The sequence below is a fragment of the Ovis aries genome, chromosome 8 (genome assembly GCF_016772045.2).
Source record: "Ovis aries strain OAR_USU_Benz2616 breed Rambouillet chromosome 8, ARS-UI_Ramb_v3.0, whole genome shotgun sequence".
Lineage (NCBI taxonomy): Eukaryota > Metazoa > Chordata > Mammalia > Artiodactyla > Bovidae > Ovis > Ovis aries.
In genome coordinates, this window is record NC_056061.1 from 28,257,664 (window position 1) to 28,282,614 (window position 24,951).

The 24,951-nt window shown below is 38.9% G+C and overlaps 1 protein-coding gene across 2 annotated transcripts in view; it reads right to left on the bottom strand.

Annotated features, from left to right (window-relative positions):
* Nucleotides 1-24,951, bottom strand: part of CCDC162P (coiled-coil domain containing 162, pseudogene) — a 195,329-nt gene that overhangs the window by 169,184 nt on the left and 1,194 nt on the right. The window lies entirely within an intron of this gene.

Genomic DNA, 24,951 nt, shown 5'->3' on the forward strand with positions numbered 1-24,951 from the left:
GTGCGACCCCAGAGATGGCAGCCCACCAGGCTCCCCCGTCCCTGGGATTCTGCAGGCAAGAACACTGGAGTGGGTTGCCATTTCCTTCTCCAATGCATGAAAGTGAAAAGTGAAAGTGAAGTTGCTCAGTCGTGTCCGACTCCTAGCAAGTCTGATTTATTAAATGAGATTGAATCTCCCCTGCCTGACCTCCACTGTCTTCATAAAGAGTTGTGGGGCTTACACACTAAATGTTTGAGTGGTGGTCACTTCTGCTTTCTATCACTTCTGCTGGAACAAATAATAGGTATGTACAGGATCCCTCTACATGCCTAAAGCATATCTCCATAACTTTTTTGAAGGCATGAGCTTCTGACCAGAGGGAATAGACTGTGGGTGGACAGCTGTGTAACATGATCATCATCCACGTAACTTTTGGACTCAGAAGAAAATCATGCTTATGTATATGAAAGTATTTTCTTAATTTTAAATGCTTATATTTGTCCTATACCTTTCATAAATAAAATAGTTGATGACCGCAACCCCTCCTACTCCCCACCACCAGTTTACAGCCTGTCAGATTCAATACAACAGTATGCTAAGTACTTAGTGTCAATATTTTTATTAGCAACACAGATTAACTTCATGACCCAGAATGAGACACATCGATTGCAAGAGATTCAGTAGATGACATGTTTCCTCTGCTACTGCTGCACTCATCTGTCCTGGACAAAGGGGTAAAGTCAATCTTGGGCCACCTTAAGGAAGTTTAAAAACTTTAAATCTTCCTTTTAAAGGTTTTTCATTTTCAGAGGTATTTCCTCAAGTTATCTGCTGGATTTTCAAAAAATATGTAAGATCTAGATTTCTTTTGTGTGTGTGTGTAGAGGCTACCTTTGGAAGCCTATTTATTCTTTTTACAAATATTACAAATGGAAATGAGCATCATGTTCAGTCAAGGTTGTGAACCTGCAGAGTTATAAATCTGTCATGTTTGGCACACTGCTGGAGCTCAATAAAATGCACTGTTGTTGTTCTCAGCAAAAGCAAAATGTTATGAAAACTATTTGCCACTTGGCAGTTGAGTGTCCTTTCAAGTTGGGTAAACAGTTAAACAGCTGCCTTAACAGCTGCATTCCAACTAGCAGCCAAGAGTGGCAGCAACACAGACTGACATTTTTCTCCCAAAGGGTGGACATTCTGCTTTTATTTTCTGATCCATTTTCAACACTTCACAGCTCAGAAATGAGAACATTTATTCCTGCATCATTTAGCTTGCTACACAGTCAAATACAGTATTCACAAAATTAACATAAGGAGAGGTTGGTCATTGCCAACTGTCCATGAAATGCATCCAACCCAGAGGAATCCATGCCTGTTGAGCACTCGTAACTAGTGTTAAAGAGACAAACAACTGTTTATTCTGGGAGGGGGAAAGGTGGGTTCCTTTTATTGAGCACCTACTCTGTGTGAGGCAGGCATTGGGCTCTCATTTAGTCTCAGAAAAGATTCTCAAGAATTGTTTCAGTAGTTTTTTTAAAAAAAATAAATACATTTAATTAACTATCAATTGTAAACTAACCAAAATCCCCTTTATTAACTATGTTTAAAAAGTGATAGAATCTAAGTTGTAAGAAAAAGATGGTTAGATTAGCTTGAGCAGGGTGTGAGGGTGTTCAGTGCGTAAAGTGGGCTTCAAAGGGTTCAGGGATGTTTAGAAGAGAAATACTTAGTAACTTCAGAGTATTATAGGAAAACGTATAATTAGTGTCAAAAACTTCAAAGTGACTACAAAAAGAATGGAAATGTAACACAGACCTTCCCAAGCTAGTGGGGCAGTTGGGGGCAGTGAGGGACAGGAAATGGATCTTTTAAATCCAATAGAGGGTAGGAAAAGAGGCTATGGTTTTTCCAGCGGTCATATATGGATGTGAGAGTTGGACTGTGAAGAAAGCTGAGTGCCGAAGAATTGATGCTTTTGAACTGTGGTGTTGGAGAAGACTCTTGAGAATCCTTTGGACTGCAAGGAGATCCAACCAGTCCATTCTAAAGGAGATCAGCCCTGGGACTTCTTTGGAAGGAATGATGCTAAAGCTGAAACTCCAGTACTTTGGCCACCTCATGCGAAGAGTTGACTCATTGGAAAAGACTCTGATGCTGGGAGGGATTGTGGGTAGGAGGAGGAGGGGACGACCGAGGATGAGATGGCTGGATGGCATCACTGACTCGATGGACATGAGTCTGAGTGAACTCCAGGAGTTGGTGAGGGACAGGGAGACCTGGCGTGCTGTGATTCATGGGGTCGCAGAGTCAGACACGACCGAGCAAATGAACTGACCTGAACTGAATGTAATGTGTTTGGAAAATGTGTGTAATGTGTCTGCTCCTCTTGGACAATGACCCTGGTTCCTTCCAAGTCAGTGCCATCATCCCCTAGGCATTGTTCAAACAAACATATTCGTGTCTTCTCTTTGGTGTGGCTATAGAACATGACCTTTAGTTGGATGAAGGGACGCAGACAGATATATTTGATGTTCTGAATTGGTTAACCTGCTTCTACCTCTAGTTTGTTGTTATTGTTCAGTTGCTCAGTCATGTCCAATTCTGACACCCCATGGACTGCAGCATGCCAGGATTCCCTGTCCTTTGCTATCCCACCCGAGTTTGCTCAAACTCCTGTCCATTGAATTGATGATGTCATCCAACCATCTCAACCTGTCACCTGTTTCTCTTCCTGCCCTCAATCTTTCCCAGCATCAGAATTTTTTTCCAGTGAGTTTACCAAGAGCTTAGTTTTTCTTGAATGGGTACTGAATTGTGTTAATTGTTTCTTTGGCATCTATTGAGCTGTGCTGCGCTTAGTCACTCAGTGTTTGCAGTCCTATGGACTGTAGCCTGCCAGGCTTCTCTGTCCATGGGGAGTCTCCAGGCAAGACTACTAGAGTGGGTTGCCATGCCCTTCTCCCAACCCAGGGATTGAACCGAGGTCTCCTGCATTGCAGGCAGATTCTTTAACAGCTGAGCTACCTATTGAGATTAGCATGTGATTTTATTTTTTAATATGGTGAATTTCACAGATTTTCTATTGTTAAAGGCAAAATTGCTTTTTTGGAATAAATCCCACTTGGTAATGACCTTTTTTTTGTTTAAAGAAAAATGAACTCACTTTGCTACCACGGTGTTTAGGATGTTTGCATTTATGTTAAAGCAAGCTTAAAATATAAAAAACGTAAGATCATGGCACCCAGTACCATCATTTCAAGGAAAATAGATGGGGAAAAAGTGAAAACGATGACAAATTTTATTTCCATGGGCTGCAAAAATCACTGTGGACGGTGACTGCAGCCATGAAATTAAAAGATGCTTACTCTTTGGAAGGAAAGCAATGACAAACCTAGACAGTGTATTAAAAAGCAGAGACATCACTTTGTTGATGAAAGTCTGTATAGTCAAAGCTATGGTTTTTCTTGTAGTCACACATGGATGTGAGAGTTGAACCATAAAGAAGGTTGAGCACCAAAGAATGATGCTTTCGAACTGTGGTGCTAAAGAAGACTCTTGAGAGTCCCTTGGCCTGCAAGATCAAACCAGTCAATCCTAAAGGAAAACAACCCTGAATATTCATTGGAAGGACTGATGTTGAAACTGAAGCTCCAATACTTTGGCTACACAATGCAAAGAACTGATGCATTGGAAAAGACCCTGATGATGGGAAAGATCGAGGGCAGGAGAAGAAAGGGGCAATAGAGGATGAAATGGTTGGATGCCATCACTGATTCACTGGACATGAGTTTGAGCAAACTCAGGGAGATAGTGAAGTAAAGGAAAGCTTGTCGTGCCACAGTCCATAAGGTCACAAAGAACTGGACATGACTGAGCAACTGAACAACAACAACCTCTATATTCCCATATAATTCCTTATTACAGCCTACCTTAACCTTAAAATTTTGTTTTCATGCTGTATTCCACTCTAAAGCTAGCATTTTTTTTTGCAGTCTACCTTTTACTATCTAAATGAAAACCTTATAATGATTTAAGCCATACACCTCCTTCCTATAATTCATGCAAATGTGTACTTTAAATACTTCTACATAAAACTCCACAATATAGTTTCTTCTTGCTACTTTATTTTTACCCATATATTTGTCTTTCCTGTTGCTCTTCTTTCTGGAAGGTCTGTGCTACTATTTGAGTTCATTTTCCTTTACCCTGAAGAACTTCCTTTAATATTTTTCATAGTGTGGGTCTGCTGTTGATGGTTTCTCTCAAGTTTTATTTGTCTGAATAAGTCTTTATTTTTACTATGATCTCTAAAGGTATTTTATCTGGATACAAATTTGACAGACTTTTTTTCTTTAAGCACTTTAAATGTCTTTTGGCTTCCATAATTTCAGTACAATAGTCATCTGCTTTATTGTTCCTTTGTGATAAAGTAATGTGCCTTGTTTTCTCTTGTTGCTTTTAAGACTTTATCTTTGTCAGCAGTTCAGCTACAATACACTTATTTACTTAATTCTTTGCATATATCCTTTCTGTGGATTAAGGTTCACTGAACTTCTTTAATGTGTGAAATGATATCTATCACCAGTTTTGGAAATTTCTTGACTATTATCTCTTCATATATTGCTTCTACCCCTTTTTCTAATACTTATCCTTCTATGACTCTAATTAATATATGTTTAATTGCTTCCCCATATTCCATATATCTCTTATACTAGTTTTATTCTTTCCATTCTTTTTGTCTCTGTGCTTCAGTTTTGTGTTGTCAACTTTTCTGTCCTCAAGTTCACTCTTTGCTCAGTCCAAGCTATTGTTAAAACTGTAAATGAATTCTAAATTTTAGCTATTATATTTTAAAAATCTATAATGCATGTTAAATCATTTTTATAGATTCCAATTCTCTCAAAATTATCCATTATTTTATCCATTTTGTCCCATCTTTTCCTTTTCTTCCCTGCACATAAGTAATTATTTTAAAAACCCTGCCTGCTAATTCCAGTATCTGGATCATCTATGGATCTGCTTTTATTATTTGCATTTTCTATTATCACTCACATTTTCTTGCCTCTTCTCAAGTCTTGTAATTTATTATATGCCATATTTTGGGTTTAAAATGAACAAATGGGACTTGTAATGATGTAATTTTCCCTCATAAAGGTTCTCCGTTTCCTCTGTTAGATGCATAATTTGAAGGGCTGATCACCTTAATACAACAAGGAACTGAACTAAGTTGGTGCTGGATTCCAGTTTTAGACTCAGTCTGCCTCTTGCTTTTTTTCTTAAGGTGTGGCTCATTTGCACTTCTGATCGGTAGCTTGGGAGGTCTATTTCCTTTCAACACTTAAACACTATGGGAGATTCAGTCTGCCCTTTGGAAGTTTTGTTTAGCTCATTAGCCTCCCACCTCATGTAGTTTGAAAATCTGGCAGTCTTGAGAGGAAAATTTATCAAGTGTTCCATGTTGATTTCTGTCATTAGTATAAATTTGTCTTCAAAGCACCGTGGATAGATTTCACCATGACTTTGCAGTCCATCTTATTTCTTGGATATGGCCTTCTAAGGCTTCTGACTCATAGTTGTCATTCTCTTCCTTCTCATGCCTGAAATTCCCTCCTTCAAAAATTTTGAGCTTAGCCTTCCATTCCATCAAGTTCAATATCTGGCAAAAACTTAAAGGAGAGACCTGTCATATTTTTGATGCAGTCCCTTTTTCTTGTTGTTCAGTCTGTCAGTCATGTCCAATTCTTTGCAACCCCTTGGACTCCAGCATGCCAGGCATCCCTGTCCTTCACTATCTCTTGAGTTTTCTCAAACTCATGTCCATTGTGTGGGTGATGACACTCATCCATTTAACTCCTTTGTTGCCCCATTCCTCCTGCTCTCAATCTTTCCCAGCATCAGAGTCTTTTCCAATGAGTTGGCTCTTTGCATCAAGTGGTCAAAGTTTTGGAGCTTCAGCTTTAGCATCAGTCCTACCAATGAATATTCAGGGTTGACATCCTTTAGGATTGACTGGTTTGATCTCCTTGTAGTCCAAGGGATTCTTAAGAGTCTTCCCCAAAACCACAGTTCAAAAGCATCAATTATTTGGTGCTCAGCCTTATTTATGGTCTAACATATGTACATGACCAATGGAAAAACAATAGTTTTGACTAAATGGACCTTTGTCAGCAAAGTGATGTCTCTGCTTTTTAATATTCTGTCTAGGATCACCACAGCTTTTCTTCCAAGGAGCAATCATCTTTTAATTTCATGGCTGCAGTCAACATCCTGTGATTTTGGAGTCCAAGAAAATAAAGTGTGTTACTCTTTCCATTGTTTCCCCATCTATTTGCCATGAAGTGATGGGAATGGATACTATGATCTTAGTTTTTTGAATGTTGAGTTTTAAGCCAGCTTTTTCACTCTCCTCATTCACTTTCATGAAGAGGTTCTTTAGTTCCTCTTGACTTTCTACCATTAGGGTGGTATCATCTGCATATCTGAGGTTACTGATATTTCTCCTGGCAATCTTGATTCCAGCTTGTGACTCACCCAGCCTGGCATCTCACATGATGTACTCTGCATATAAGTTAAATAAGCAGGGTGACAATATACAGCCTTGATATATTCCTTTCCCAATTTGGAACCAGTCCATTGTTTCAGGTCCAGTTCTAACTGTTGCTTCTTGACCCACTTACAGATTTTACAGGAGGCAGTAAGGTGGTCTGGTATTCCTATCTCTTTAATAATTTACCACAGTTCGTTGTGATTCACACAGTCAAAAGCTTCAGTATAGTATACGAAACAGAACTAGGTATTTTTCTGGAATTTCCTTGGTTTTTCTATGATCCAACGGATGTTAGCAATTTGATCTCTGGTTCCTCACCCTTTTCTAAATCCAGCTTGTACATTTGGAAGTTCTCGGTTCACATATTGTTGAAGCCTAGCTTGAAGGATACTGAACGCTGCCTTGCTAGTATGTGAAATAAGCACAACTGCATGGTAGCTTGAACATTCTTTGGCATTGCCCTCCTTTGGGATTGGAATGAAAACTGACCTTTTTCCAGTCCTGTGGCCACTGCTGAGTTTTCCAAATTTTCTGGCATATTGAGTGCAGCACTTTACAGCATCCTCTTTTGGAATTTAAATAGCTCACTTGGAATTCCATCACCTGTACTAGCTTTGTTCGTAGCGATGCTTCCTAAGGTCCACTTGATTGCACACTCCAGGATGTCTGGCTCTAGGTGAGTGACCATACCATCATAGTTATCCAGGTCATTAAGACATTTTTTTATAGATCTTTTGTGTATTCTTACAACCTCTGCTTAATATTTTATGCTTCTGTTAGGTCTATACTCTTTTTGTTCTTTATAGTGCCCATCTTTGCATCAAATGTTCCCTTGGTATTTCTAATTTTCTTGAAGAGATCTCTAGTCTTTCCCATTCTATTATATCCCTCTATTTCTTTGCATTGTTCACTTAAGAAGGCTTTCTTAACTCTCTCTGCTATTCTCTGCAACTCTGCATTCAGATGGGTATATCTTTCTTCTCCTCCTTTGCCTTTTGCTTCTCTTTTCTCAGCTATTTGTAAGGCCTCCTCAAACAACTATTTTGCCTTTTGCATTTCTTTTTCTGGGGGATGGTTTTGGTCACTACCTCCTGTACAATGTTATGAACCTCTGTCCATAGTTCTTCAGGCACTCTATCAGATCTAATCCCCTGAATCTATTTGTCACTTCCACTGTATAATCACAAGGGATTTGATTTAGGTCATAACTGAATGACCTAGTGCTTGTCCCTATTTTTTTTCAATTTATGTCTGAATTTTATAATAATGAGCTCATGATCTGAGCAACAGTTAGCTCCAGGTCTTGTTTTTGCTGACTGAATAGAATTTCTCCATCTTTGGCTGCAAAGAATAAATCAGTCTGATTTCAATATTGGCCATCTGATGATGTCCATGTGTAGAGTTGACTCTTACATTGTTGGAAGAGGGTGTTTGCTATGACCAGTGTGTTCTCTTGGTGAAACTCTGTTAGCCTCTGCTCTGCTTCATTTTGTACTCCAAGGCCAAACTTGCCTGTTACTCTAGGTATCTCTTAACTTCCTACTTTTGCATTCCAGTCCCCTGTGATGAAAAGGACATCTTTTTTTGGTGTTAGTTCCAGAAGGTCTTGTAGGTCTTCATAGTACTTGTCAACTTCAGTGTCTTCAGCATTAGTGGTTGGGGCATAGACTTGGATTATTGTGATGTTGAATGGCTGTCCACGAAGATGGTGGAGAAGGACATGTGCTCTTCTCCTGCGAGAACACCAAAATTGCAGCTAGCTGCTAAGCACAACTGACAGGAGAATGCTGGAACCCACCAAAAAAGATAAACCATGTCCAAGGACAAAGAAGAAGCCACAAACAGAAGGTAGGAGGAACACAATCGTGTTTAAAATCAAAATCCCTGTCAGAGACTCTTAGAGGGCACAAACAAAATCTTGTGTGCACTAGGACCCAGGGAAAGGAGCAGTGACCCCCACAACTACAGTCTGAGCCAGTCCTGCCTGTGAGCGTTTCAGGGTCTCCTGCAGAGGCATGGTCAGCAGTGGCCTGATGCAGGGACAAGGCCACTGGCAGCAGTGGTCCTGGGAGTTGCAGCCTGTGACACAGTCCTTTGAGGGAAGTTTCCATTAGTCCCATCATAGAGCTGCCAGGCTGGCGATCCACAAACTGGAGAACCATTATACCAAAGCAGTTCTCTCACTGTTGTAAAGGTTCTAGGCCCCACAACAGACTTCCCAACCTGGGGAGCCAGCAAAGGGACTGGGAATCCCCACAGAATCTGACTTTGAAGGTCAGCAGGATTTGGTTACAGAATTTCCACAGGACTGGGGAAAAAGAGACTCTTGGAAGAACAAAACCTTGTGTGCACTACAACCCAGGAGAAAGGAGCAGTGACACCATTAAAAGTTAGGCTTGCCTACGAGTGGAAGTCTCCAGCAGAGGCACAGGTCCATTGTGCATGGCTCAGGGTCAGGTTCACTGGCAGGAGCATTCCTGGGAGACATGGTGTGTTGGCATAAGTCCTCCTGGAGGAGGTCGCCATTAGGTTTAGCACAGAGACTATAGCCCTTCCATAGAGATTACGTACTGTAGAACTGGGCTGCCTCAGGACAAACTGCATGAAGGGAGCACAAACCCACTCATCAGCAGAAGATTGGATTAAAGATTTGCTAAGGATGGCCTTTCCCACCAGAGCAAGACCCAGTTTTCCCCACAGCCAGTCCCTCTCATCAGGAAGCTTGTACAGCCTCTTATCCACAACCATTACAGGGCAGATGGAATGAAAAACACAATCACAGAAAACTAACCAAAACGATCACATGGACCACAGCCTTGTGTAATTCAGTGAAACTATGGGCCATGTAGAGTAGGGCCACCCACAGTGGAGACTTCTGACAAAATGTGGTCCACTGGAGAAGGGAATGGCAAACCACTTCAGCATTCTTGCCTTGAGAACTCCATGAATAGTATGAAAAGGCAAAAACATATGACACTGAAAGATGAACCCCCCATGTCAGGTGTTCAATATGCTACTGGAGAAGACTGGAGAAATAGCTCCAGAAAGAATGAAGAGGCTGAGCCAAAGCAGAAACGACACCCAGTTGTGGGTGTGTCTGCTGCTCAAAGTAAAGTCCAGTGCTGCAAAGAACAATATTGTCTAGGAACCTGGAATGTTAGGTCCATGAATCAAGGTAAATTCAGTTCAGTTCAGTCGCTCAGTCACGTCTGATTCTTTGGGACCCCATGGACTGCAGCACGCCAGGCTTCCCTGTCCATCACCAACTCCCGAAGCTTGCTCAAACTCATGTCCACTGGGTTGGTGATGCCATCCAACCATCTTATCCTCTGTTGTCTCCTTCTCCTCCTGCCTACAATTTTTCCCAGCATCAGGGTCTTTTCCAATGAGTCAGTTCTTTGCATCAGGTGGCCAAAGTACTGGAGCTTCAGCTTCAGCATCAATCCTTCCAGTGAAGATTCAGGACTGATTTCCTTTAGGATGGACTGGTTGGATCTCCTTGAAGTCCAAGGAACTCTCAAGAGTCTTCTCCAACACCACAGTTTAAAAGCATCAATTCTCCAGTGCTCAGCTTTCTTTATAGTCCAACTCTCACATCCATACCTGACTACTGGAAAAATGATAACTTTGGCTAGACAAACCTTTATTGGCAAAGTAATGTCTCTCCTTTTTAATATGCTATCTGTAGGTTGGTCATGGCTTTTCTTCCAAGGAGCAAGCATCTTTTAATTTCACAGCTGCAGTCACCATCTGCAGTGATTTTGGAGCCCCCCAAAATAAAGTCTGTCACTGTTTCCATTGTTTCCCCATATACTGTCATGAAGTGATGGGACTGGATACTATGATCTTAGTTTTCTGAATGCTGAGTTTTAAGCCAACTTTTTCACTTCCTCTTTCACTTTCATCAAGAGGCTCTTTAGTTCTTCTTCGTCTTTTGTCATAAGGGTGGTGTCATTTGTGTATCTGAGGTTATTGATATTTCTCCCAGCAATCTTGATTCCAGCTTGTGCTTTATCCAGCCCGGCCTTTTGCATAATATACCCTGCATATAAGTTAAGTAAGCAGGGTGACAATATACAACCTGACATACACCTTTCCCGATTTGGAACCAAGGTAAATTGGAAGTGGTCAAACAGGAGATTACAAGAGTGAACACTGACATTTTAGCAATCAGTGAAGTAAAATGGATTACTATCATGTTGAATGGTTTGCCTTGGAAACAAACTGAGATCATTCTGTTGTTTTTGAGATTACACCCAAGTACTCCATTTTGGACCCTCCTGTTGACTATTGAGGGCTACTCCATTTTTTCTAAGGATTTTTGTCCATAGTAATAGATATAATGGTATAATAGATATAATCCATTTCTTCTAAGGATTTTTGTCCATAGTAATAGATATAATGGTATAATAGATAGAATGGTATAATGGTATAATAGAACTAAAATAGACAGGAATGGGGGAATTTAATTAAGATGACCATTATATCTACTACTATGGACAAGAATCCCTTAGAAGAAATGCAGTAGCCCTCATGGAGAGTATGAAATGCAGTACTTGGGTGCAATCTCAAAAACAACAGAATGATCTCGGTTCATTTCCATGGCAAACCATTCAGCATCACAGTAATCCGAGTTTATGCCCTTTCTCTAGCAGGAATTTATCTCTTCACCATGAGACTGCAGATTTTATTCTGCCTTTCTTGGACAGTTTCTTTTATACTCTAGCATTCAGCAAATACCAGTCATACTTTTCAGAACTTAAACCAAATCTGTCATGTCTGTATCCACAACCTTCAAAAACTCTCCTGGCTTTTCTTTGTTCAAGGAGAGTACCCATGCTAAAAGCAGGGTCACTGTGACCAGAATTGGTAAATGCTCTAAGAAATAAAACAGGGATTGAGTGACCCAGGAAGGCACTTCCCTTTCTTGAATTTTCATTCTTCTAGTTTTCATTGTGTCTATAATTTTTAAATGACTTTAAACATATGACTTTATAATTTATCTGTTTTAGTGGGAGTGTGGCCTTTCTAAATCTTACCTGGAGTAGAAGTCTCAATACTTACTTGAGAGCAAATGCATTCTGATATTTTCTATCCTATGTCATTAAATCAAACTTTTAGTCACAACCCACTAGTAATCAATATTAGGAGCCACTAATGTCTCATAATCTGTATTTTGAAAAAAACTGCCCTAATAGATCTCTGGGAAAAACCAAGATGTCTGGCTGTTTGGAAGAGTTCATCTAATAGATATGGATTAAATGGACTTCAATCCTCTTAATATTACATAAATTTTTGAAGTGTAGAGTTCTGCATGTATTTTTCTTTGAAGTATGAAAAGGTCAGCTTTTGCATAGAATTACCTTCTCACTGAAATATTCTGCAAATGTAATTTTGTTCTACCGCTTCTCCAGTCTTTTTTTGCCAAGCAAAATCAAATTCTTATGATCTTAGTCATTAGTATTTTAACCCCCTACATTCTAAGTTTCCATTATTTTGTCCACAAGATGACAATTTCTTTCAAGAAAAGTGATCCCTCATATCTAAAGCACCTTCCCTCAAACTTTGGCTTTCCTCTCTGTATTACTGTCTTTCACCTTAAGTAATAATAAACCACCTCAGTACTTGTTCATGAAAGGATTTGTAAGTACAAGGACCAGGCAGAAAGAAAGCATGTGTGGAAGCAAGACTGACAAAATGCTTTACTGCCATTATCAATAAATCAGAAAATAAAACAACTTGTACCCTGAGAGAACTAAAACAAGCAAACACAAACAGGGTCACTGTGCCTAGTTCAGTTTCTCAAAACAAAAGAATCCTTAGGTTTTGTTTATAAGAACTGACTTCCTAATAATAGTAACTTTGGGGACTTTCCTGGCAATCCAGTGGTTAAGACTTCGCTTTACAATGCAGGGGGTGCAGGTGCAATCCCTGGTTGGGGAGCTAAGATCCCACATGCCTTGGGACCAAAAAACCAAAACATCAAATATAGAAGCAATAGTGTAACAAATTCTATAAAGCCTTTGAAAATGGTCCACATCAAAAATCTTAAAAAAAAAAAAAAAGTAACTTTGTCACCAACTTTCCGTAATACTGATAGTTGAAGATCTGTGATAATCTTTGTTCCTTTAACAACTGTATGAGAAAATTTCTGTCTTTTCTACCATGGACCGACTAATTGCAAACTTGGTAATGTTGGTAATTTTGTGGAGTTTTAACCCTCTTTTTTGTATATTTTAATTTGACGAACCAGTTTTTCTAAAACTTAAGAGTTTGGGACTTCCCTGATGGTCCAGTGGTTAAGAATTCACATGCCAATGCAGCAGATACAATCCCTGGTCCAGGAAGATTCCACATGCCGTGGGGCGACTAATCCTGTGCGCCACAACTACTGAGCCCATGCTCCAGAGCTTACACATTGCAGCTACTAAAATCTATGTGCCCTAAAGCCTGTGCTCCACAAGAGATGTCAACGCAATGAGAAGTCTGCACACCACAACTAGAGAAAGCCTGTGTGCAGCAACAAAGACCCAGTACAGACAAAAAAAGAAAAGAAAAATCCTTGGAGTTTCTTGCAAACTTTTTTTGGAAGCAGACTTTTCTAAATGCTTGTATATGACTATTCCTTTGACAATTCTAGAGGTTCCGTCAAGATTTTATGTATTTATCTACCAGAGGTGTATTCATCTACCAGAGGTGTATTCATCAGCCAGAGCCAAGTAAACTGCATTGTCCATGAAGAGCAACTCAAGGGTTCTTTGAGGTATATTTTTTCCTAGTTTTAGGGTGAATCTCCTGTGGCAATATATATATTTTTAAATTGAAGAATCAAATTACTATACTGAGTTAGTTTCAGGTGTACAGCTCAGTGATTCAGTTATACATATGTACATATATTTTCAATTCTTTTCCATCATATGTTATTACAGGACATAGAATATAGTTCCCTTTGCTATAGTAAATCCTTGTTGCTTATCTATTTTAAATATGGTAGTATGTATCTGTTGGGGGCTTCCCAGGTAGCTAGGTAGTAAAGAACCTGCCTGCTAATACAGAAGGTGCTAGTTCAATCCCTGGGTTGGGAAGACCCCCTGAAGGAGGAATAGGCAACCCACTCCAGAATTCTTGCCTGGGGAATTCCATGGACAGAGGAGCCTGGTGGGCTACAGTCTAGGGGCTGCAAAGAGTTGGACACAACTGAGCAACTAACACATAGAAGCACCTCAATGTACAAGGCCAATACAGACATAAAAGGGGAAATTGATAGTAACACAACAATAGTAGAAAACTGGACAGCTATGTGTAAAAGAAAGGGATTAGAATACTTCCTAATACCATACACAAAGATAAACTCAAAATGGATTAAAGACCTACATGTAAGACCAGAAACTATAAAACTTTACAGGAAAACATAGGCAGAACACTCTTTGACATAAATCACAGCAAGATTCTCTATGACCCACCTCCTAGAGGAATGGAAATAAAAGCAAAAATAAACAAGTGAGACCTAATTAAACTTAAAGCTTTAGCACAGCAAAGGAAACCACAAACAAGGTGAAAAGACAACCTTCAGAATGGGAGAAAATAATAACAAATGAAACAAGTGACAAAGGATTAATTTCCAAAATATATAAGCAGCTCATGCAGCTCAATAAAAGAAAACAAATAATTCAATCAAAAAGTAGGCAGAAGACCTAAATAGACATTTCTTCAAAGAAGATATTACAGATGGCTAATAAATACATGAAAAGATGCTCAACATCACTCAGTATCAGAGAGAAATGCTACTTAAAACTACAATGAGCTATTGCTCAAAATGTCCATCATCAAAAAATATACAAACAATAAATGCCAGAGAGTGTGTGGAGAAAAGGTAACCCTCCTGTACTGTTGGTGAGAATGTAAATTGATGGAGCCACTATGGAGAACAGTATGGAGATTCCTTAAAAAACTAGGAATAAAACTACCATATAACCCAGCAATCCCACTACTGGAGAAAAACCACAATTCAAAAAGACACATGTACCCCAATGTTCACTGTAGCACTATTCACAATAACTAGGATATGGAAGGAACGTAGATGTCCATTGACAGATGAATGGATAAAGAAGATGTGGTACATACACACACTGAATATTACTCAGCTATAAAAAATAATGCATTGGAGTCAGTCCTAATGAGGTGGATGAGCCTAGAGCCTATTAAACAGAGTGAAGTACGTCAGACAGAAAAGCAAATATTGTACCTTAACATACATATATGGAATCTAGAAAAACGGTACTGATTAACTTATTTGCAGGGCAACACTAGAGATGCAGACATAGAGAATAGACTTGTGGACACAGTGGGGGATGGAGAGGGTGGGATGAATTGAGAGAGCAGCACTGAAACATATACCTTACTATATGTAAAATAGACAGCCAGTGGGAACTTCCGTATGACAGGGAGCTCAAACCTGGTGCTCTGTGACAAACTAGAGGGGTAGGATGGGATGGGAGGTGGCAGGGAGGTTCAAAAGGGAGGATACATGTATATACCTACGGCTGATTCACATTGCTGTATGGTAGAAACCAACACAAGAATGTAAAACTATTATTCTCCAATTAAAACAATCAGAAAACTAAGATCATGGCATCTGGTTCCATCAATTCATGGCAAATAGATGGGGAAACAATGGAAACAGACTTATTTTTTGGCTCCAAAATCACTGCAGATGGTGACTGCAGCTATGAAATTAAAAGACACATGCTCCTTGAAAGAAAAGCTATGACCAACCTAGACAGCATATTAAAAAGCAGAGACATTACTTTGCCAACAAAGGTCCATCTAGTCAAAGCTATCGTTTTCCAGTAGTCATGTATGGATGTGAGTTGGAGTGTGAAGATAGCTGAGTGCTGAAGAATTGATGCTTTTGAACTGTGGTGTTGGAGAAGACTCTTGAGAGTCCTTTGGACTCCAAGGAGATCCAACCAGTCCATCCTAAAGGAGATCAGTCCTGAATAATCATTGGAAGGAATGATGCTGAAGCTGAAGCTCCAATACTTTGGCCACCTGATGTGAAAACATGACTCACTTGAAAAGATCCTGATGTTGGGAAAGATTGAAGGCAGGAGGAGAAGGGGAAAATAGAGGATGAGATGGTTGGATGGCATCACTAACTCAATGGACATGAGTTTGAGTAAACTCCGGGAGTTGGTGATGGACAGGGAGGCATGGCATGCTGCAGTCCGTGGGGTCTCAAAGAGTCAGACACAACTGAGTGACTGAACTGAACTGAAATTTAAAAAAAAAAAATCTGGAGACTACTTATTGCCTATTCTGTCCAGAATATACATTTTCTCTCAAGGTGATAGTTAAGTAAATCTTCATAACATGATTATGGGTTATTTCAGGAAAAAAGGGATATTTTTCATTAATTGATCATTGTTGGCTACTACAAATTAATATGAGTCACTGAGTCTTCTCCAGGCTTCCCCTGTGGCTCAGCTGGTAAAGAATCTACCTGCAATGTGGGTAACCTGGGTTCAATTCCTCGGTTGGCAAGATTCCCTGGAGAAGGAAAAGGCAACCCATTCCAGCATTCTGGCTTGCAGAATTCCACGGACTGTATAGTCCATGGGGTCACAAAGAGTCGGACACAACTGAGCGAATTTCACTTTCACTGAGTCTTCTCCATAGATAGTTTCTGCTTTTTCCTTACATTTGCCTAGTCTGAAGTCCCTATTATGAGCTACAAAGACCAGAAATTGGGTGTTCTGGCAGAAACATGAAAACAGTGAAAGCCTCAGTAAAGACTTTTATCATACTCATAACTATTAACTCTACAGGGAGTAGACTATGCAAACAGACTTTTCAGTGTAAGGTGATATCAGGATGACAGACAGATACCTGTCAGACTACCAAAAGATTCAGTTCAGTTCAGTTCAGTCGCTCAGTCGTGTCCGACTCTTTGCGACCCCATGAATCGCAGCACACCGGGCCTCCCTGTCCATCACCAGCTCCCGGAGTTCACTCAAACTCACGTCCATCGAGTCGGTGATGCCATCCAGCCATCTCATCCTCTGTCGTCCCCTTCTCCTCCTGCCCCCAATCCCTCCCAGCATCAGAGTCTTTTCCAATGAGTCAACTCTTCGCATGAGGTGGCCGAAGTACTGGAGTTTCAGCTTTAGCATCATTCCTTCCAAAGAAATCCCAGGGCTGATCTTCAGAATGGATTGGTTGGATCACCTTGCAGTCCAAGGGACTCTCAAGAGTCTTCTCCAACACCACAGTTCAAAAGCATCAATTCTTCGGCCAAAATCAGAAAAACAAGCATTTTTTACCCAAGACTAAATTAATTATGACTAATGTCCTATATCTAATGGACATATAAGAATTCCATTCTTCTTTATTTCAAACTCTTATTTGGCCACACTTGTATAAACTGGAATAAAACCCTCTTTAAATGGCATTGTTCTAACAGAGGTTTTGGAATTCAGAAAAAAAATTCTGTGGAAATCTTAATATAGCTTATCAATAACACATTGTTTAATTCAGTTCAGTACAGTCACTCAGTGCTGTCCGACTCTCTGCAATCCCATGGACTGTTAGCACACCAGGCTTCCCTTTCCATCACCAACTGCCAGAGCTTGCTTAAACTCATGTCCATAGTGTTGGTGATGCCATCCAACCATTTTATCCTTATCGTCCCCTTCTCCTCCTGCCTTCAATCTTTCCCAGCATCAGGGTCTTTGCAAATGAGTCAGTTCTTTGCATCAGGTGGCCAAAGTATTGGAGCTTCAGCTTCAGCATCAGTCCTTCCAATGATTATTCAGGATTGATTTTCTTTAGGATGGACTGGTTAGATTTCCTTGAAGTCCAAGGGACTCTCAAGAGTCTTCTCCAACACCACAGTTCAAAAGCATCAATTCTTCAGTGCTCAGCTTTTTTTACAGTCCAACTCTCACATCCATACATGACCACTGGAAAAACCATATCCTTGACTAGATGGACTTTTGTTGGCAAAGTAATGTCTCTACTTTTTAATATGCTGTCTATAGGTTGGTCATCACTTTTCTTCCAAAGAGTGTCTTTTAATTTCATGGCTGCAATCACCATCTGCAGTGATTTTTGGAGCCCCCCAAAATAAAGTCTGTCACTGTTTCCATTGTTTCCCCATCTATTTGCCATGAAGTGATGGAACCAGATGCCAAGATCTTCATTTTCTGAATGCTGAGTTTTAAGCCAGCTTTTTCACTCTCCTCTTTCACTTTCATCAAGAGGCTCTTTAGTTCTTCTTCACTTTCTGCCATAAGGGTGGTGTCATCTGCATATCTGAGGTTATTGATATTTCTCCCAGCATTCTTGATTCCAGCTTGAGCTTCATCTATCCCAGCATTTCTCATGATGTACTCTGCATGTAAGTTAAATAAGCAGGGTGACAATATACAGCCTTGACGTACTCCTTTTCCTAATTGGAACCAGTCTGCTATTCCATGTCCAGTTCTAACTGTTGCTTCCTGACCTGCATATAGATTTCTGAGGAAGCAGGTGAGGTAGTCTGGTATTCCTAGCTCTTTAAGAATTCTCCACAGTTTGTTGTGATCCACACAGTCAAAGACTTTGGCATAGTCAATAAAGCAGAAGTAAGTGCTTTTCTGGAACTTTCTTGCTCTTTCAATGATCCAATGGATGTTGGCAATTTGATCTCTGGTTCTTCTGCCTTTTCTAAATCCAGCTTGAACATCTGGAAGTTCACTGGTCATGTACTGTTGAAACCTGGCTTGGAGAATTTTGAGCATTACTTTGCTAGTGTGTGAGATGAGTGTAATTGTGTGGTAGCTTGAACATTGTTAGAGAAACATAAAAGTTATGATTCTGGAGAAGACATATAAAAATACCCCAAAATACTTAAAATGGTTAAAATTACACAAAATATCTTTACCTAGCTCCTTTACTTTTCATGGCCATGTAGCTGTTTTACATTGTTGCTGCTGTTCAGATGCTAAGTTGCGTCCAACTCTTTGCCATTCCATGGACTATAGTGCACATGTTTCCTTGCTATTTTACATAGGTTCAATAAAAATATTCTCCTTTCTGCAATGCAGTTATTTAATAATTGCTTTTGTAACCATGGTCATGCCTCCAATCTCATTAAATTACATACAGAAAGCCCATTATTAAACAACAAGGTCCAAGCTTGAGGTGAACTGGATGGTTGTTGGTTTCTTGTCTTCATATATGAGCTGGTAAGAGCAATATTTTACATGTAAAAATAATGAAAACCTTATGAACTTTACAAAGTTTCCAGATAAAGATAACTCCTAAATTTTAGTGTCATGTGACTTTAATTTTATTAACCAAATTATAAGAAGGTTTTTTGTATATATGTGCATACTTTCATCACATTTACATAATAAAAACAAAATATCCAAGTAATGATACTGCACTAGAAAATCACTAAACAGATTTATGCAGTCAAAGTCATGCCTTAGGAGGAAATTTGAAGGCAAAATGGACACTGTAACTAGAGTAAGAAATGCACGTCACATTCCAAAGTCAGAAAATGAAATACAACAACCGTATGTTGTAAAGGATTAACCTTTCACATTCCAAAGAAAGGTTTTACCCTTGCTCAACTCCTGGGAGATAACCTCTAAGACCATGGAATAGCCTGCCTGATAAAAACACTTTTAGTTGGTGGCTCAGATGGTAAAGCATCTGTCTACAATGCGGGAGACCTGCGTTCGATCCCTGGGTCGGGAAGGTTCCCTGGAGAAGAAAAATGGCAACCCACTCCAGTACTCTTGCCTAGAAAATCCCATGGATGGAGGAGCTTGGTGCAGGCTACTGTCCATGGGGTCACAAAGAGTTGGGCACAACTGAGCGACTTCACTTCATGCTCTGCAAGATAGTCTACGCTAACAATGTGATTTATGATGGGGCTTTCAGCCATTTGGTACCAGCTTGGTGGCTCAGACAGAAAAGAATCTGCCTGCAATGCAGCAGTCCTGGGTTCAGTCCTTGGATTGGGAAGATCCCCTGGAGAAGGGAATGACTACTCATTCCACTATTCTTGCCTGGAGAATTCCATGGACAGAGGAGTCTGGCAGGCTACAGTCCATGGAATGCAAAGAATTGGACATCACTAAGCGACTATCATTTTCACTTTTTCATAACCTCCAGAGGGACCGGAGACTGAAGGTCAGTCACATGGGCAGTCAGCCATGCCATGTGAACAGCCCACAATAAAAAAATTGGACACCAAAGCTCAGAGGAGATTCCTTGGTTGGCAATACTCCAAGAATATCATACATCATTGCTAGAATTAAGTGCTATCTGCATGACTTCACTGGAAGACAAGTACTAGTTCATGCCTGGTGTTTCCTGGACTTTGCTGTGCTGTGCTTTGTTGCTCAGTTGTGTCTCTTTGTGACCCCATGAACTGTACCCCACCAGGCTCCTCTGTTCAGGCTCCTCTTGTTCTCCAGGCAAGAATACTAGAGTGGGTTGCCATGCCTTCCTCCAGGGGAATCTTCCCAACCCAGGGATCAAACCCAGGTCTCCTGCATTGCAGGCAGATTCTTTACTGTCTGAGCCACCAGAGAAGCCCAAGAACTGGAGTGGGTAGCCTATCCCTTTTCCAGGGGATCTTCCTGACCCAGGAATTGAACTGGGATCTCCTGATTTGCAGGCAGATTCTTTACCAGCTGAGCTACCAGGGAAGCCCTAGACTTCCTGAATTTTACCTTATGTCCTGTTTTGAGTTGCTGATTTAAATTTGTATGTTTTTGTTGTAATGAACCATAACCATGAGTATAATAGCTCTTCTGAGTTCTATGTATTCTTTTAGTGAATCACTGAGCCCAAAGGTGACCTTGGAAATTTGCAACCGAGATAAAGTAACATCAGCAAAAACAGTCAGTTTGTCTGATTCTTGTTCCCTCAGTAAATGAACCCTTGAGTCTTTCCTATAAGATATTCCCCGATAGAAACAAATATATCCTTGATTTTGGCAATGCCAATGTCTGAAGATATGTGATGATCTTTTTGGATATACCATATCCAAAAGCTGTTTTCTATCCTGAAGAGATTAACTGTAAACTTGATGACCTTGGTATATTTGTAAGTTTTTTTTTCTTTCAAATACTAGTCATATCTTTAATTTGTGAGAGCTATCCTTCTATATCTTGGACTCCCTCACAAATCTTGTTGGCATATAAACCCTTTTCTTTTCTAAATGCTTTAATCTCTGAGTGGTTTATGTTTTACCTCAGCCAGTGGTAGTCTGTATCAACAGTATTTTACTAGACTGGTTAAGAGAATTACACTTCACTATTTGTGGCATATCTATAGATATGCTCAGAAGTGGATCTGAGAATTAGAAATCACAGGAAAATATTCTATCCAAATACCAAAGGCAAAGCTCTCACTCTGCTTAAGAGCTATACTATAAAAGAACAAAGAGAAAATGACCCTCTCTGAAAATTTACTTAGGCTTGGGTGTCCAATATTTAAATCACACCACAAGAGAGAAGCAGCATATATAATACTGATATAAATTACTTCAAGTTTATCAAATCAATGAGTTATATACATAAAATCACTGAATAAGCTTTTAAAAGACAAGTTCATTTTGAAATTAAAGTAACAGTAGAACTTCTTAACCCAGAAATATTTCTTTTAATTCTGATACTGAATTTCCCAGTTTTAAATTTGTGGCTTAGCTTATTTTGAGGAAAATGAAGGTAATAATTTTGTGCTGTGTTCAAGCATTCAATATTTTAAGATATTAATAGTGCTATTCTTTCACATGTATTATTACAAAGTCTGGAATCAGCTATCTCTGAAAATACATTTTTAAGGTATTAAAGATACTTTTTGCTAGAAATTATAAAACCAAAAATGTTCCATGGAATTCTAAAGAGTGTTTTAAAATTTAATTTTAAATGGGTTTCCTGTGTACCAATAGGATTTATGTTTTAAATAACACACTTGTGAAGTTAAAAAAACCTACAGTGATGAAAAGTTAAATAGTTTCCAATTTAACGAGAAGATTCTGGACAACTGCCTTGTAAACAACAATCTTATATTTCAGGCAAGAAATGATTCACATTCTGTACTAGTTCAGTAATAGATTTTTCTAAGAAATATCCCACAAGTCAATGTACATTTAACTTAAAAAAAAATTAACCAAAGGAAACCTTCCAAGGTTTTTCAAAACTTATCCTAAAATTTACTTGATCAGATTAAGCGAAATTAGGTCAAAAGAATATTTTAGCTATGACTAGAAGGTCTGGCTCACTTTATAATCTTCTTTTCATAAAGACTAAAATCTATTTAACAATTTAAGCACTTTTAATACTTTGTAGTGGTGAACAAACTTTTACAAGTGAGTAGAATCCTATTATAATGAACATCACTCTGATTCGCTTACTTATGGCACTTCTTCCTATGTCCTAACCACAGCCAAAAGCTGACACGGCCTGAAGAAACATGTTGAACAGGATATCAAAAGTCACAGAACCACAGCCTCTCAGTTGGCAGTTATTTCATTTAATGAAGCTGTTTTTCAGGTAAGATATTTATATACTCCATTCACTCTTTTCAAAATATTTTATCAGTTCAGTAAAATGACCTGTTTTTAAAGAGTGTCCTGTTGGTAGTACATCAGGTTTCAAACTTTTTTTAGTGTTGTTGACTGCTGATGCTCAAACAAATAGGGTTTCTCACAGGATAAATTTTTGCTCATTTCAGATTCAAGACATGCACACAGTTTTTCCCCTCACAAATCTCACTTCTTTATGCATTTTAAAACTGTCTCAAGCACCTACAGAAAAGATTTTTTTCCTAATCATAAGACCCCTGCTTGGTTAGATTCCACACAGAGGCAGTGACAAGACAGAAACAATGGCTGAGGAATGATTGAGGCCTTTTGTTAAGGAATTCATGGTGAATATATTTATTTGTATCCACATTAGAAAAACAACACTTTTCTAATGTAGGTTGGCTAGTGTTTGAAAAGAGTATTCTATAGACCAGCAAATGTAATGGTATTGACTAAACTGGGAATTTTACCTGTAAAACATACAAAACAAATTTGAAATGATACTTCTGGGATCAACAGTAGACTGCCACAAATCATAGTAGGGAACTTGAGAGTATTCCTATTTTATACTGGCTATCTTACTGTCCCCTAACATTTTTCAAATTCATTCCCTTTGAACATTTATTAAAAGCTGGCTTTTTCTTTTCCAAATAACATTTAGAAATTATAATTTTACATTTTAAATTATAATTTTGCATTTTAAATTATAATTTAGTACTCAAAAATTTCATAAAATAGCACTACCTTCTCTATGTGTGAAGCACTGACAGTTTCAATGCTATTCTATTATTTTTAAAAATGTTGACAGTGACCCACTAAATTGATTTCACAGTCCATTAATAGGATATGATCTACAGTTTGAAAAATACTGACTTGGCCTAAGTGGTAAAGAAGATGAAGTATGAGGAAATTGGGAGGGTTAAATTCATAAGGAAAGTGACTAGAAATTATATGCATAATTCTGTGAAAATCAATAACTGGTCTTTAGTATATAACTTGCCACTATATTATTTTTCTGTTGCAGTCCAAATCCTTATTGTTTGACTTTTGCCCCAATTACTCTCTACTCTCTTCCCATATACTTCAGTGTTTCATACCCATTCTTTTGACTCATGTCTTTGAATTTGGTGCTGGTTATGTGACAATACGTGTTTGAGACTATGGGTGGACTGATTTCCTTAATCAATAAGTTATGTTAAATTAAGAATCTGAGACCAATTCTGCCATGAGGAAATAAAGCAGAGGAGAACCACATATATCAAGATAGCAAATGAAGAAATACAAACAGGCTGACTTCATCTATGAATGGATGAAAACAAAGGTTTGGTAGACAAATATTTGAGCATCTGCTCTGTGCTGATCATTATACCTCTGTGCCACCTACTGTTTTCTTTCTTATATGTTTACATATAAGTCTTATCTCTACTATCAGACTATAAGCAACTTAAAGACATAATCCATGTATAATTTCTTCTATAGCAACTAATACAGTATCCTAGGATCAACAAATTCTTGATTATTAGAGATCAATACTTGCTGAATGAACATGTCAAACACACCAATATACAAGTAAAGAACTACCTTGATTCTCAAACCTCTTCCTCTTAGCATCATAATATCAAAGAAAGCAACATTCTGAGTGCCTGTTGTCTGTTCTCCCAAAAAAACAAATAATAAAATACTTAAGTATTCTCATCTAGTGGTTATGTAAAATATGGTCACATATCCTTAAAAGATGAAACAGCAGAATAGCTGAACTGGTGCCTGAAACAGCAGTACTTGATCCAATATGCTCATTCCAAATAAGTTCATCAAGTAAGGTTAATGTATTTCCATACAGTGTAATTATTAAATACTTATTGAGAGGCTACTTATGGGCCAGGTACTATGCTAGGTTCTTGGCTACAGGGGTGAGCAAGAAATGATCTTGCCTTCAGGGAGCTTTCAATCTATGGGAAGACAAACAAACAAATGATAACAAGAAAATGTGCAAAGTGCAAAGACAGAAGAAGTATCTAGAAAAGGCAGCTAAGCCAGATTTGGGAGCAGGTAGGTATGTGAAGAAGACACTTAAAGAGGGTTTCTTAGAGGCAGCAGTAAATTGAGATCTGAAGAATTAAGGGAAGCTAGATAAGCAAAATCTAGGCAGAAAGTATGGTGGATAACATCATACTTATTTTAAAAGATTATTCTAGAAAGCTGATTATACCATTCAAAGAACTTTTTCTGTCTTTCTTTGATAGAAAATTCATAATGCCCAGCATTCTGCCTACAGCCTGGATCCAGTCTCTCAACATTACAAACGGATGAACTGGCATTTATAAATCTTACATGGTTGAAAAAAAGAAACAAAAAATACCTCAGAGGGTAAAGTAACAAAAGATCAATTTACTTCTTTTCTGTTAAAACTGTTAAACAGATATAATACAAGGAATACAACAGATCATGCATATATAATAAAAAATATATTTCTTCAGTGGGGGTGTCCTAGTTTATAATTTTAATAATTGTCTATGGCATCTAATAAGCTTTTGAGAATGCAATGACACTATACTGGTATGGAGAACACTCTCAAAAACCCATCAGGAGGGTTTCCCTGGTGTTTCAGCAGTAAAGAATCTGCCTGGCAATGCAGGAGTCACAGGTTTGATCCCTGATCTGGGAAGATTCCACATGCTGTGGAGGAACTAAGCCCAGGCACCCCACAACAATTGAGCCTGTGCTCTAGACCCCGGGAGCTACAACTACTGATCCACATGCCACAATTACTGAAGTCCATGTGCTCTAGAGCCCACGCTCTGCAACTCGAGAAGCCCATGCTCTGCAACTAGAGAGC